This window comes from Saccopteryx leptura, chromosome X (assembly GCF_036850995.1).
Source record: "Saccopteryx leptura isolate mSacLep1 chromosome X, mSacLep1_pri_phased_curated, whole genome shotgun sequence".
In the NCBI taxonomy this organism is placed as follows: domain Eukaryota; kingdom Metazoa; phylum Chordata; class Mammalia; order Chiroptera; family Emballonuridae; genus Saccopteryx; species Saccopteryx leptura.
The window spans coordinates 93016533-93029638 of NC_089516.1; positions in this window are offsets into that span (position 1 = coordinate 93016533).

Genomic DNA, 13106 nt, shown 5'->3' on the forward strand with positions numbered 1-13106 from the left:
CTGAGTTGATCAGTCAGGTGTGACCACAGAAGAAGACAGAAAAGAGGCTTAGGGGGGGGGAAGTTTGTTAATTTCACAGGTCCCAGAGATACAAAGAGTAAGGCAAGGCATGAAGGGCCACATTGTGAAGACATTTTGGTGGTCAGAAGGCAGAAGACAGGAGGAAGAGAAAGGTTAGGATACACTTTTATAGAAGTTTTCTAGGGAAACGCAAGGCAAGGCAGTGTGAGCATTCTAGGACTGGCTAATTTGAACAACTGGAATGGATTCTGGCTTATATGGGTGGCCCCAAGGTTCCTGGTTATCAGATAATTGAGGCAGAGGAATGTTGTGCTCTGGGATAGATGAGCCTGATAAAGGACAATCCTGGATTGGTGACTCTGCATACCAGACATCCTTCTGACTAAGATCTATTGCTCTCTCTAAGAATTGTCTAGCCCAGAAAGAAGCAGTCTCTCCTGAGCCAGAAAGTTACTTTTTGTTTTATTTATTCAGAAGGAAAAAAATTATAATATACACAAAAAATTAAATCTGTATAAACACCCATAGTTTTTGTCTACCTTAGACAATGGCATAATTAATATTAGTTGTACTTAAAGAAACTGTAAATTTGAATTTCTTAGTGTATTACTTGTAATTATCAGTTTCAAATTATATTTTCTGCTATATTTATTTAATATAGAATTGAGACACAAAAAAGAACACTTCTTTACATATATAAACAAACATTTTGTGGACAAAAAGAGGGGGTACTTCAATGGAAAGTAACCTCACAGAGAGATCTGATTACAAATTCCTGACTGAGCAGGTCATGGCAGGGAGACATGCCCAGGCATGTAACTTTTTTAGTAAAAGATTTATCTTTGCCTTAAGCAAGCCCTGTCCATTATTTCTGTGCATCTAGGTTAACACAACTTTGAAATTTCTCTTTTCAGACTCCTTCTAAGGCAAAAACCATCTTTTCATATCCCTCCTTCTAAGATATAACCACCCTCAAGAGAGCAAATAATCTGGTTAACTATTCTGTAATCCAATCCTCACATTTTTCTCTCACTTCCATGTAATCTTCCTTAAATTGTTCCATAATTCAAAATACATAAAATAAACGGCAAAACTGTTTTTCTTTAGAGCATTTGAGATCTGGCTTTTCAGCATAGGTTGTGAATTCAGCTCAAATAAACTCTTATAAAAAAATCTCTATAGATTTGGACAATTCTCACATTGACAATGTAGTTGGTCTAATTAATCCCCAGGGATCTTGATGGTCCACAAACAGACACTTTCCAGGCCATGAAGAATTGCCCTTAATTGCTATAGAGTATCACAACATCTTCAAGAGCTGTTTGGAATGAAACTCTGCTCCTTTCTTCTATCATAGTGATGGAGTCTGAAACAGACCCAAAACTGCTTAATGTGAGAATGGGTAGATATATTTATCTTTAGGCTAAATGGCTCAGGGGAGTGAGAATTGATTTCAACAAATTCAAGATGGTTTTGAGATGAACAAAGCCACTCAAACAAATACACTTTTAAAATTTCTCAAGGTCAGTTATAAATCCAACTGTTTATCTTGGTTCATGAACTGACCTGATTTCTCAGTAGTAGGAATAGCACAGCAAAATAGAAAGCCACTGAATCTATGCTCATTATTGATTATAATATATTCACTTCCCCTAATATCTCTTTCAACCCCAAGGCAAGCCTGAGAATGGCTAGCATTAATTAGATTTTAAGTTCTGATGGAAAAAATCTAAAAGAGTTATCTCTACTATAAAATAAAGTAATGCAAGATATCCTTTGCTATTACTGAGAGATGATGCTTATTAACTTGATATGGAGAAGAAAATCTAAGGAAATTTAATCCATACACAAATCTATTTGTAATATTATACCCTTACACACACAGGAATATAAACAAAACTTTTACTCAAAAGGACTTTATGCTCAAAAGATTACATAAAATGAATCACAATGTTACTCTGATAAGTCAAAATAAATGGCTCAAATCTAATAAATGATATGTTTAACTAGCAGTAAATTAACTTAACCGTATCATAGTGACTGCGGAATTTGTAGTAATCATTTGTGAATGAAACCCTGTTTTCAGTAGTATTGCTCTGCTTTACATGCATAATTTATGACACTTGTTGGAAGTACTAATACAACTGTCATAAATTAGTGTTAATTTTATTTTATCCAATACCCTAAATATTGTGCAATAGCATGAGTTTTATTTCAGACAATGTATATCAACTCTCTTTAAAGATCTATTGTATATACTGGCCATTTTCATTTTTCAGTTTTGTAACTGAACTTCGTAGTAATATATTATTGTATATCTTTCCATAGTGAGTATGGAAAATATTTTGCATACTTTAAAATACCTGACTTTAAAGTTACTATTACATTTTAGGAAGGAAAATACACTTGAAATATAATTGTCTATTAACACTAATTTTTATCTAATGTGTTGCTTTTTTACAATTAATCCCTTTGCTTCTATCAATGTATTATCAATAATAGCTGTGATATCATATTAATTTCAGAAATGCTTAAGGATACCAAATTCTGTCACTCAGCTACAATGTGGTTTATATTCAGAATTTATTATATCTGAGATTATTCATCTTTATTTTATTTTGTTGCCACAGATATTGGTGACAAGCAAATTCTGGTTACTTTTAGCTAGTTGAGATATTCTCCATTTTAAGAAAGAGCACTGACATAAAATTTAGATGATATGTCAATTTTGCTTGTCACTCAAAGTCAATGTAAAGAACTGTTAGCTGGACAGCTACTCAAAGTGCACTCACCTAAAATAATATTTAAAATATAGCCAAGTGGATGGAATAAGGTGAATAAATATACATATAGAATACTTAAGTAATGGATGCTAGTTTGCTGCTAAAGTAAAATTAGTGCTGGTTAACAATAAATACTTTATTTGCTAAGTGGAACAAACACAGCTAATGCCAGACCTGAATCGGTTGTGGAAACACAGCATGCCCTGTCAAGGTTTACTTTCGGGTCTCTTCCTTAATGCATTTGTTACCCTTTTTCTCTAAATACATTGAACATTTATTTTAAATATATATACTTGAAAAAAATAAAAATTTTAGCTTGTCTAAGTAGCTCAAATATATTTGGCCAGAACGGCTAGAACAGTGTTTCCCAACCTTTTTTGTGCCATGCCCCACCTTAACCTTTCTAAAATTTTTATGTCCCCCCCTATGTAACATACATAATTTTTAACATTAAAAAATTGATTTGTTCACTTGATAAACATAAATGATAGGTTCTAGGAAGAAATCACTATGAAATTGTTAACAAAACACAGTAAGTAAAATTTCAAAACATATAATGAAAAACAGAAATTTAAATTCCAAATAATTTTAGTACAGATTTTTCTATTTTAATTTATTATTTTAATTTAGTGTGATGCTTGCGCTTGATGCTTGCTGCACAGAGATTTTATATTAGGTTCCAATTTGGTTAGCTTTAGTCTCAAGTCTCCATGTTGTGTTATATCCAGCCGATTTCTTTTTTTTACCAGTAAATCATTTACAGCACTAAATCCACATTCAGCTAAAAATGAAGATGGAAATGGTAGCAAGTTTTCTTGCACATTTGGTTGAATTTGGGTATTTGATTTCTGTTTCCTCACAAAGCCATGCCATCGCTCCTTTGATATTAAATAAAGCTTTAACTGACTCATCATTTTGCAATTCTGCGAGTTCTTCTTGATACTGCATATTTGATATATCAGACAAAATCCACTAACATTGGCTGCATCATCCGTGTTGGGAAATCAATTTGTTTTAAATCAGAAAATCTTTCCTTTAAATCAGCCGATAGAATATTCAAATGATTGACAATAACAAGTAAAGTGGTATCAGTTACTTCACATTTTTGGAGCCAATGAAACTGTTTAAAGTTTTTGTTGTTAATATGTTTCTGACATAACTCAATATTGGTAATGAAACCAAATATCTTTGCTTTTGCATCGACAAGAGTTTTATTTGTTCCTTGAAGTTGCTTATTTAATATATTTAGTTTTTCAAAGATATCGGCTAAATAACTCACAAATGCTTTACCATCTATTGTTAACAGATACTTCATTTTAGGTTTGTCACTTAAAAAATCACTAAGAGTATCAAACAGTTCCATAAATCTTTTCAAACAGTTTCCTTTAGATAGCCATCTTACTTCAGTATGAAGTAAAAGTCTCACATGGTCTTCATTTTGTTCTTCAGAAAATAGCTTGAAAAGACGCTCCCATTTGGCACTAGCTTTAATAGCATTAACACACTTTATTACTGTATGTAATACTTCATTCAGAACAGGCGAGATGTTTTTAGCTACCAAGTTTTCCCTATGAATAACACAATGCACAAGAATCATTTCTGGATTCGCATCTTTCATCAATTTTAAGCAGCCATTTTTCTTGCCCATCATATCGGGAGCACCATCTGCAGCACAAGATGTTATATTTTTCATTGGTATATCATTGACATCTAAGTAGTTTTTTGGCTTATTTTATATATATATATCTTTGGAGGTAGTGGTGCTTTCTAATCTTTTACAGAACAACATTTCTTCAGTAAAATGTCCTTTATCAATACATCTTATGTAAGTTATCATCAATAATGCCTCACTGTCTCTCAAAGTTGATTCATCCATTTGCAAGGAGAATTTTCTTGTTTTCAGCTTTTCAATAAGTTGTTTTTCAATTTCCTCACTCATTTCGTCTATTCTTCTGCTAACAGTATTGTCACTGAGTGGCATAGCTTTTACATCTTTGTCATCTTTTTCAAGAACCGTTTTAAGAAATGCTGATATTGATGATTTTATTAAATTCTCTCCTATAGTGTGATTTTCTCTAGTTTTAGCGATGAATAAAGAAATTTGATAACTAGCCTCAAGAACACGATTATTAGTTGAAGTATGAGCAGTAAATAGAGACTTTAATGTTGTTCTTTTTTCAAAATTTTTCTTTAAAGTTTTAAAGTAACTCAAATCTGAATTAATATGAGCACTATGTTTCGCCTTCAAATGCGCCTCAAGAACACCTCGTTTCATTGATTCGTTGGTCAAGCATTGCTGGCATAAAAGACAAAAAGGAATCTGCTCATCATGAACAGCGGGTATGAACCCAAATTTTAAATATTCCTCCGAATATTGGTGAGTTTTTTTCTTGCTTGCACCACTCATTTTACTATGGGCTATAAGAAATAAAAATAAGATCAATTAAAAACTAATATTAAAATATGTGTTAAAATAGATTCAATGTGACAGAGTAAACGTATACTAAAAATTCATATTTATTTAAATGCATATAACACATTTACTACACTACCACTGCAAATCAAAAAGTATCTATATTTTTTCCACTTGACAAAATTTTCTGGAAAGTTATGCTTCTAAAATTAAAATTGTCATGCATGCACTATTATAGCCCCAATAATATTTATAAAATATTAGTGCTTTCTAGCCCTGATGCAAGAAGTACTTAATAAAGAGTTTAATATTGATAAAAATAAAATCAAATACTTACCAATTATATCTATACAATATATATATATATATGTATATTTATTAAATCAACGAGCTTTTACAACAGTTTTGACTGACACTTATTTCAAATTAACACCAACTGAATGATGTGAAACACTACAGAAGTTGCGATGGGCCAATTAGGTGAGAATAACTGCGTTGTTTAGCGAGTTTTTAAAACGTCCGGGGTTCCCCGCGGCAGACGGCACGCTCCGCGGTGAACCCAGGACGAAGTTTACTTGACGACGCCAATCACCCAGTTGATATTTTGGTCTCATCAAATGAAATTATACTTAATATTTATTTACCGCAATTATTTAAGAATTGCATTTTTTGTTAAATTTGGCACCGATATCTAGCATTGCATTTAAATGGCCCGGGGCAAAAGAGCTAAAGTTGTGTCGAGTCCATTTTCAAATTGCCCCCCTTAACTATCGAATTGCCCCCCTGTGGGGCGTGAGCCCCACGTTGGGAAACACCGGGCTAGAACAACCAGTTATTTGACTTCTGAAGTGTGCATCTTGAATAACTTTGTCTACAGAATTATGGAATTGAATTAAATTAGAAGTCATTTCCTGCTTTCAAGTACTAGTTAATATTATGTGAAATACTCTACCAACCAAAATTTGAGTGTGAAAACATCCATAAAAGTTTGATATTTATTAAAATATTTTGGTTAAGTGTGTTACCTCAGAAATTAGACTGCTTTGGTTTTATTTATGACTTCTTTACTTTATTATTATTATTATTATTATTATTATTAAATTTTATTAATTTATTTTTGGAGAGAGAAGAGAGAGAGATACAGAAAGAGAAAAGGGGGAGGAGCAGGAAGCATCAACTCCCATATGTGCCTTGACCAGGCAAGCCTAAGGTTTTGAATCAGTGACCTCAGAATTCCAGTTGACACATTATCCACTGTGCCACCACAAGTCAGGCCAGACTTCAGTACTTTTACTGTGAGATCTTAAACAAATAACTTCTGTATCTCAGTTTCCTCATCTCTACTGTGGAAATAATAATATCTGGTTTAAAGAATTCTTTTGAGAATTAAATGAGATAAGATATGAATTCACTAATTCAAAAATGCACTACTTACCACTTACCAGACACTCTTTAGGACACTGTTTTAACCATGAACAAATGTAAAAAATATATACAATATATTAGATGTATAAGTGCTGTGGAAAAATTAAAGTAGGGAAAAAGGATACGAAATGGCAAGAAAGGATGGTGTGAGCTTTAATCAAAGAACCAGTCAAGTTGTTCTTGAGACTGGAATTTGAGTAGAGACTTACAGAGAAGAAGAAAGAAAGAGACTGGAAGAAGAAAGAGACTAGCAAACGCAAATCTTTGTAGAGGCCTGAGGCTGGTGATTTTAGGCACAATAAGGAGAGTAGTAAAGTCAGAGTAAGTCATAGATGTAATAGGAAAAGATGAGATCAGAAAGTTAAAAGAGGTCACAAATGTGTAGGGCTTCATTGACCTTGCTGAGAACTTTGCCTTACACTCTTGCCAATCAAATGATTTGAGTAACAGATGATATAAACTGACATTTGTTTCAGCACAAAAATTTTGGTTGTTGGATTAAGAATAGATTTAAGGGAAGCTAGTTTAGAATCTGGAGAAAAGCTAGGAAGCTATTATAAAAAACTTAGATAATATAAAATAGATTGTGTGAACCAAAGTACATAGCAACAGTTAGAAGAGTTGTTACAAATTCTAGGCCTAGTCATACTCATCCAGGTGTGTAGAAGAAAAAATAAATAAAATTACGACCTGAACAGGCTGTGAAAGAAGAAATGTCCTTGGGGAAAAGAGTTGGGTTTCAGGTAGAGCAAGAAAGAGAAGAAGTCATTCACAGAAGATGTTAAATTTATAGGATGTTTACAGATGATTATCTATTTTAGAAAACCCAATGTCATGATTTCATAATTTGAAGAAGAGTAAGAAATAGAGTCAGAAGATGAATATCTATGACTACATTGCAATTAGAGTCAAGGACATATGATTTGACCTGGGAGCTGTGAATGAATATATTGCAGATATCAACATTATTGGGGATATAGAGCATTATAAAATCAATGCTAATGCCCCCAATTGATGGTGATGCTTTGGTGCTGTAGAGCAGTGTTTTTCAACCAGTGTGCCGCGAGACATGGTCAGGTGTGCCGTGGGGAAATTAAACATGGGTCCCCAAACTATGGCCCACTTACGTACAAACAATAAGAAACGGGCAACTTTTTTGAGAAAAACCACAAAGGTAAATGAGAGAGCCCTCAAAGCTAAGTACCTTGTTGCTGAACTCGTAGCTAAATCAAAAAAGTCTCACACTGTGGCAGAAACATTAATACTGCCAGCTTGTGAAGCCATTGTAAATGAGATGCTTGGCCCTACCGCGGCCAAAGAGATAGCTAAAGTACCTCTCTCAGATAACACAATTGCCAGACGTACTGATGGCATGTCTGCAGACATTGAAACTGTTGTTTTGGAAAAGGTGTGCATCAGTAAGAAATTTGCCTTGCAACTTGATGAGTCAATGGGTATTTGTGTACATTGTCAGCTCTTGGCCAACGTGCGTTTTGTGGATGGAGAAGCCATTAGAGAAGACTTCCTATTTTGCAAGGCACTGCCAGAAAAATCAACAGGAGAGGAAATATTTCAGGTAATGTCGGAATATCTTGATAAAAGCAGGCTTACATGGGAAAACTGCACAGGTATCTGCCCTGATGGAGCCGCAGCCATGGTCGGGCGTATCAAAGGCTTTGTAAGTAGGGTCAAAGAAAGAAACCCAGATGTTATTGTTATGCACTGTTTTTTTGCACCGTGAGGCTCTCGTTGCAAAGACCTTACCAGCAGATCTAGCTCCTGTGTTGGATGATGTTGTGAGCATAGTGAACTTTGTGAAGACGTACCTATGAGATGTCACTTATTTGCATCTTTGTGTAAAAAAATGGGAGCGGAACATAAAATCTTATTGCTCCACACGGAGTTCTGGTGGCTGTCGCGCGGCAAAGTGCTGGCCCGTGTATATGACTTGCGAGAGGAACTTAAAGTATTTCTGACAAACAAGAGGTCCGATTACTCAAAGCTGCTTGCAAGTGATGAGTAGTGTGCAAAGCTGGCATACTTGGCTGATATATTTCATTATCTGAACTGAACACACAGATGCTAGGCCGAAATGAAAACCTGCTTACAAGCACTGATAAAATGAACGGATTCCGTTTAAAGGTGCAGCTCTGGCAACATGTGCAGCATGGCAACCTTGAGATGTTCCCGCTCACTGAGAAACAGCATGGTGGCAACACTGCTGCAATGTGCGAGGTGATTGGCAGACATTTGAAAACTCTTGAGAAGACGTTGTCATTTTATTTCTCTTCAGCCTTCACGGAGTGCCTTGACTGGGTTAGGGACCCATACAGCTCAGTATCCGTTGCTGGAAAGGACATGACTTTAAAGGAGCAAGAGGAACTCATTGAACTGAAACAAGATCGTGGTTTAAAGCTAAAGTTTGCTGATCTTCCTTTGGACAGTTTTTGGTTATCTGTTGCCAAGGAGTTCCCCATTTTGGCCAACAAAGCTATTTTGACATTTCTCCCATTTTCAACCACATATCTATGTGAGCTGAGCTTCTCAAGCTTGACTGCGATAAGAACTAAAAACAGAGAGAGACTAAGAACTGTTGAGGAAGAGCTTCGTGTGTGTCTTTCTACCATTCCTGCAAGAATATCCCTTTTCTGTTCATCGACAACAGGCCCAGGTTTCACACTAAGTGAGTATAAATACATTTAGAAACTATATTATTAACTATATGTATAATATGTACTGTGTTAGAGTGTCATTTTGTGTCATTTTCATAGGTGGTGTGCCCCAGGATTTTGTAAATGTAAAAAATGTGCCATGGCTCAAAAAAGGTTGAAAATCACTGCTGTAGAGAATGAGAGGGTATGGTTTATCCACGAGCACTTTGATTTTTGAGGCTCCAAATTGACTGTAGGTATTGGAGGGGCAGTAGAACACTAATAAAAGATGATTTCATTGATACCAGCCAAAGGGAAAAAATAAGAGGCATGAGAACATGTCCAGCCAATGAGAACATGAAAACATCATAGGGTTAGACATACTCAGAGCTCTAGACTTCCACCAATGGAGGGCAACAGAAGTAGTGGTCTCATTTAAACCATGAAAGACTCATTGTTTATTTCTGCTAATGAATGCATGGAAATTGACAGATGGATAATCTTACTCTGAGCAAGGCTCAGGAGCTTCTTCTCCACTTTTACCAATTGATGTGCAAGAAATAGTGCAGGAGGAAACATCTTGCTTTGAATGGCCAAATCCTTCTTTTCATCCCTGATAATGAAGATAATCCATGTAAATGTATTCAAAGAGCCGTATACTAGCCATATATAGCGTCTGGCTATCTCCATCCAATAGCCCTACAAATATTTTAAATGTCCAAAATTATTGTACATTCTTATCCTCTTCACTCGAGTCCCAACCACAATCTTTGCAGTTTCCTGTATATATTTTTTATCTTTCATTATCACACTGTCCAGTTACCTACTCAAGACAACTAACTGTGAGTTGTCTGAAACTCCTCACTCCACCTTCTTCTCACATTTAATCATTACCCAAGGCTTGCTATTTCTTTTTGCAGAGATTCTTTATTTTTCTGCTTTTCACCGTCTTTATTTCTGCTACCGTGTTCTCCCATTGGGCTCAGCCTGCCAATAGATGCTGCTCACACTATCCAGGAAGTGGAATAAAAGCATTGCCTGCCTCCACTATGTGAAGAATAGAAGGACAACCCCCCCTCCACCTTGGCTACCCATACCACCTGCCAGGATAATTCAAGATGTTTTCTATTTCTATTAGATAGGAAATTGGTGATAGTTTCCAAACCAGACCTACCTAGACCACTGTGCTAGGGCATTGGAGTGCTCTGGACTGCTTTTTTTTTGGAGAAATGAAGTGAACTAGTAGATCACCTTTTTGCTCAGCCCTGCTGAAACTATAGGGTAAAGCCGTATTCAATCTGTGTTTGGTTGGATTTGCTAAGAAAGTTTTTCTGTTGTTAAGCCACCATTTTCCTAGTCTTTTGATTATGGAACTATGCTTTTTACTGTAATTTTATTGTCTTTGTCTATTGGTAATGTCCAGATAAAGTTTTCTACAACCTCCTGTCCCTGCATATGGGTTGCAATAAAAATAAAATAAATAAAAACAAGAAATAAGTACCTCAAGTTTTTAAGGCCCCAGATCATCTGCTTTCTTTTTACCTTTAAGAATCTTCTTATCCTTGTTTGTTGTTACATCCAGAATTACTTGTTTTGAGAAGAGGTTCTGGGTATTTCCTCCTGGCTGAAACCAGTAATCTTCTCAGGACTTTTAATATTTCTTTGGTTCTCTCTATTTCCTTCACTCATGCACATATTTTTCCATATAGCTAATGATGTATGTATAGCTCACCTCAGCCTTCTATGCTTCTCTCATTTCCATGTTTGTCCCATTAATTTTGGATTGTTCTGACACGTGCCATTAACTATGACCAAAGCTTAGCCAATAAATCTGCAGAATTTTCCCATTTATTTCTACAAAGATGGCTGACACAAACATGGATTCATTCACATTATAAAATCTATCCCCCTTTACTTCTAGCAGCAACTAGAGAGAAACTGGTATAACTACCATACTTACTGACCAAAAAAGGGATAAGAGGTGGAAGCTGCCCTAGATAGAAAGACCATACAATTCTGCTCTTATCCACTACTTTAGGGTGCTTTTCATGAAATGACATTCAGCAAAGACATAATTCTTGTATATTACTCAATTCTAAGTAAAGAATATTTACACAAACATTGAAAAATACTATTTTCTTGGTCATTAACTTTTCATTTCAATCAGTCAAGAAAACACAGAAACAAAAATAGGTTGAGAAAGAAATACTCTCAACATTAAAAATTCATAAGAATAGGTACAGTTTGGGAAGTTGAAGTGAATAGAGAAGGATTGGAGAGAAGCGTAGCATCACTAATACTCTCAATTTATAACATTGAAAATGAAGAGACACTGCCTGTATTTATAGGGGGAAAAATGTAGTGGAAGAAAAAATAATGATGCAATTATATTGAGATAACAAGAGAAGAAAATAGAGATTGTGTATTTATTGTTATTACTCATGGTCTATATTATTTAAACACCAATAAATGTATATAGCCAGTAGTCATGGCCACACCAATAAATGTATATGGCCAGTAGTCATGGCCAACACAGCCAGACACATGCAGGTTCTCATTACATTTGGGCAGTGGGTAAAGAAATGGTGGAGCCAGAGAATGGTGGGCCATTCCTTTATTCTAGCCTTGCAACCAACCAGCAAGTAAACACACAGCAGGAGAACACTTCCCTTTCCATTCAGGGCTCCCAAAGTCACTGACTCATTCAGTTTTTCCTAGAATCAAAGGCCCCCACCAGTCTCAGTCACCTCTGGTTCACCATCCGCCAACATGGCTTCTTATTCTGCAAAACTGGCTTCTCTCTCCTTCCTTTTCCTCTTGGCTTCTTCTTCTTCTCCTTCTTCCTCCTTCTAAAAAGCTACCTGGGCACACAAAGACCCCTCTTCCAGCACACATTAACATAACAATGGCCCTTCCCAAGCAGGACCGCAATCCTCAATCAACTGCCCTGCTCTGACAGCAAGCACACAGGTGGTTGCCTAGCACCATTTTTAACAATAAAAGTGATCAAACTCAAATAGCACAAATTTTACAAACATATTTGGCCAACAAAATGATATCTACAATTTCTATTTTAAATAGAAATATAACCATATTACACTGCTCACACAAATTAGGGTATCAGTGACCATGCAAATACTTTCCGCCTTTTGTATAGTGCATTTTCAACAATGAATAAAAGTTGATTTTGCATCTCAATTGCATAATCAAGCAACTTTCTTTGACTTGTAGTTTGCTTTTCTGATGTTTTTCTTTGATAAAAAATCAAATGTTTCTTTTTTTATCACCTAATATTCATTTTGAAATATCCCCTAATTTTTCTGAGCAGTATATTTAGAGATAGTGGGGCTATACAGAAAGCATTTTTGTAATTTTACACAGAGATTTCTTAACAAATTTTAATATAATCCAATTCCTGGGCTAACAGCATGCCCTGAAAGAGAGTTTAAACTATATAACTAGTGAGAACTCCAGAAAGGTAGACCTGACTCCTGATGTCTGAATTTACATTTCAAGGTGTGGATTGAGCCAGTACTTTAGAAACATCTCTGGGTTTTTAAAAACTGGAGACAATGGATTTATCTGGTCTTTGAAGACATTTATTTACATACCAAAGGACTAAAGGAAAGCTATTTCCTGTTATAACTCCAAAGACACACTGTCAGAGGGAGAGAAAAAATAGTCCCTTTGCTCTTTAAAAACCACAGAAAATTCATCTTTTTCCTGTGTCTTCATCTACCGAGTTAACTCACCATTGATAAGGAGAGTTTTCCATCTGGTTCTTTCTATGCCCTCTCTGCTAAGATGCTGCAC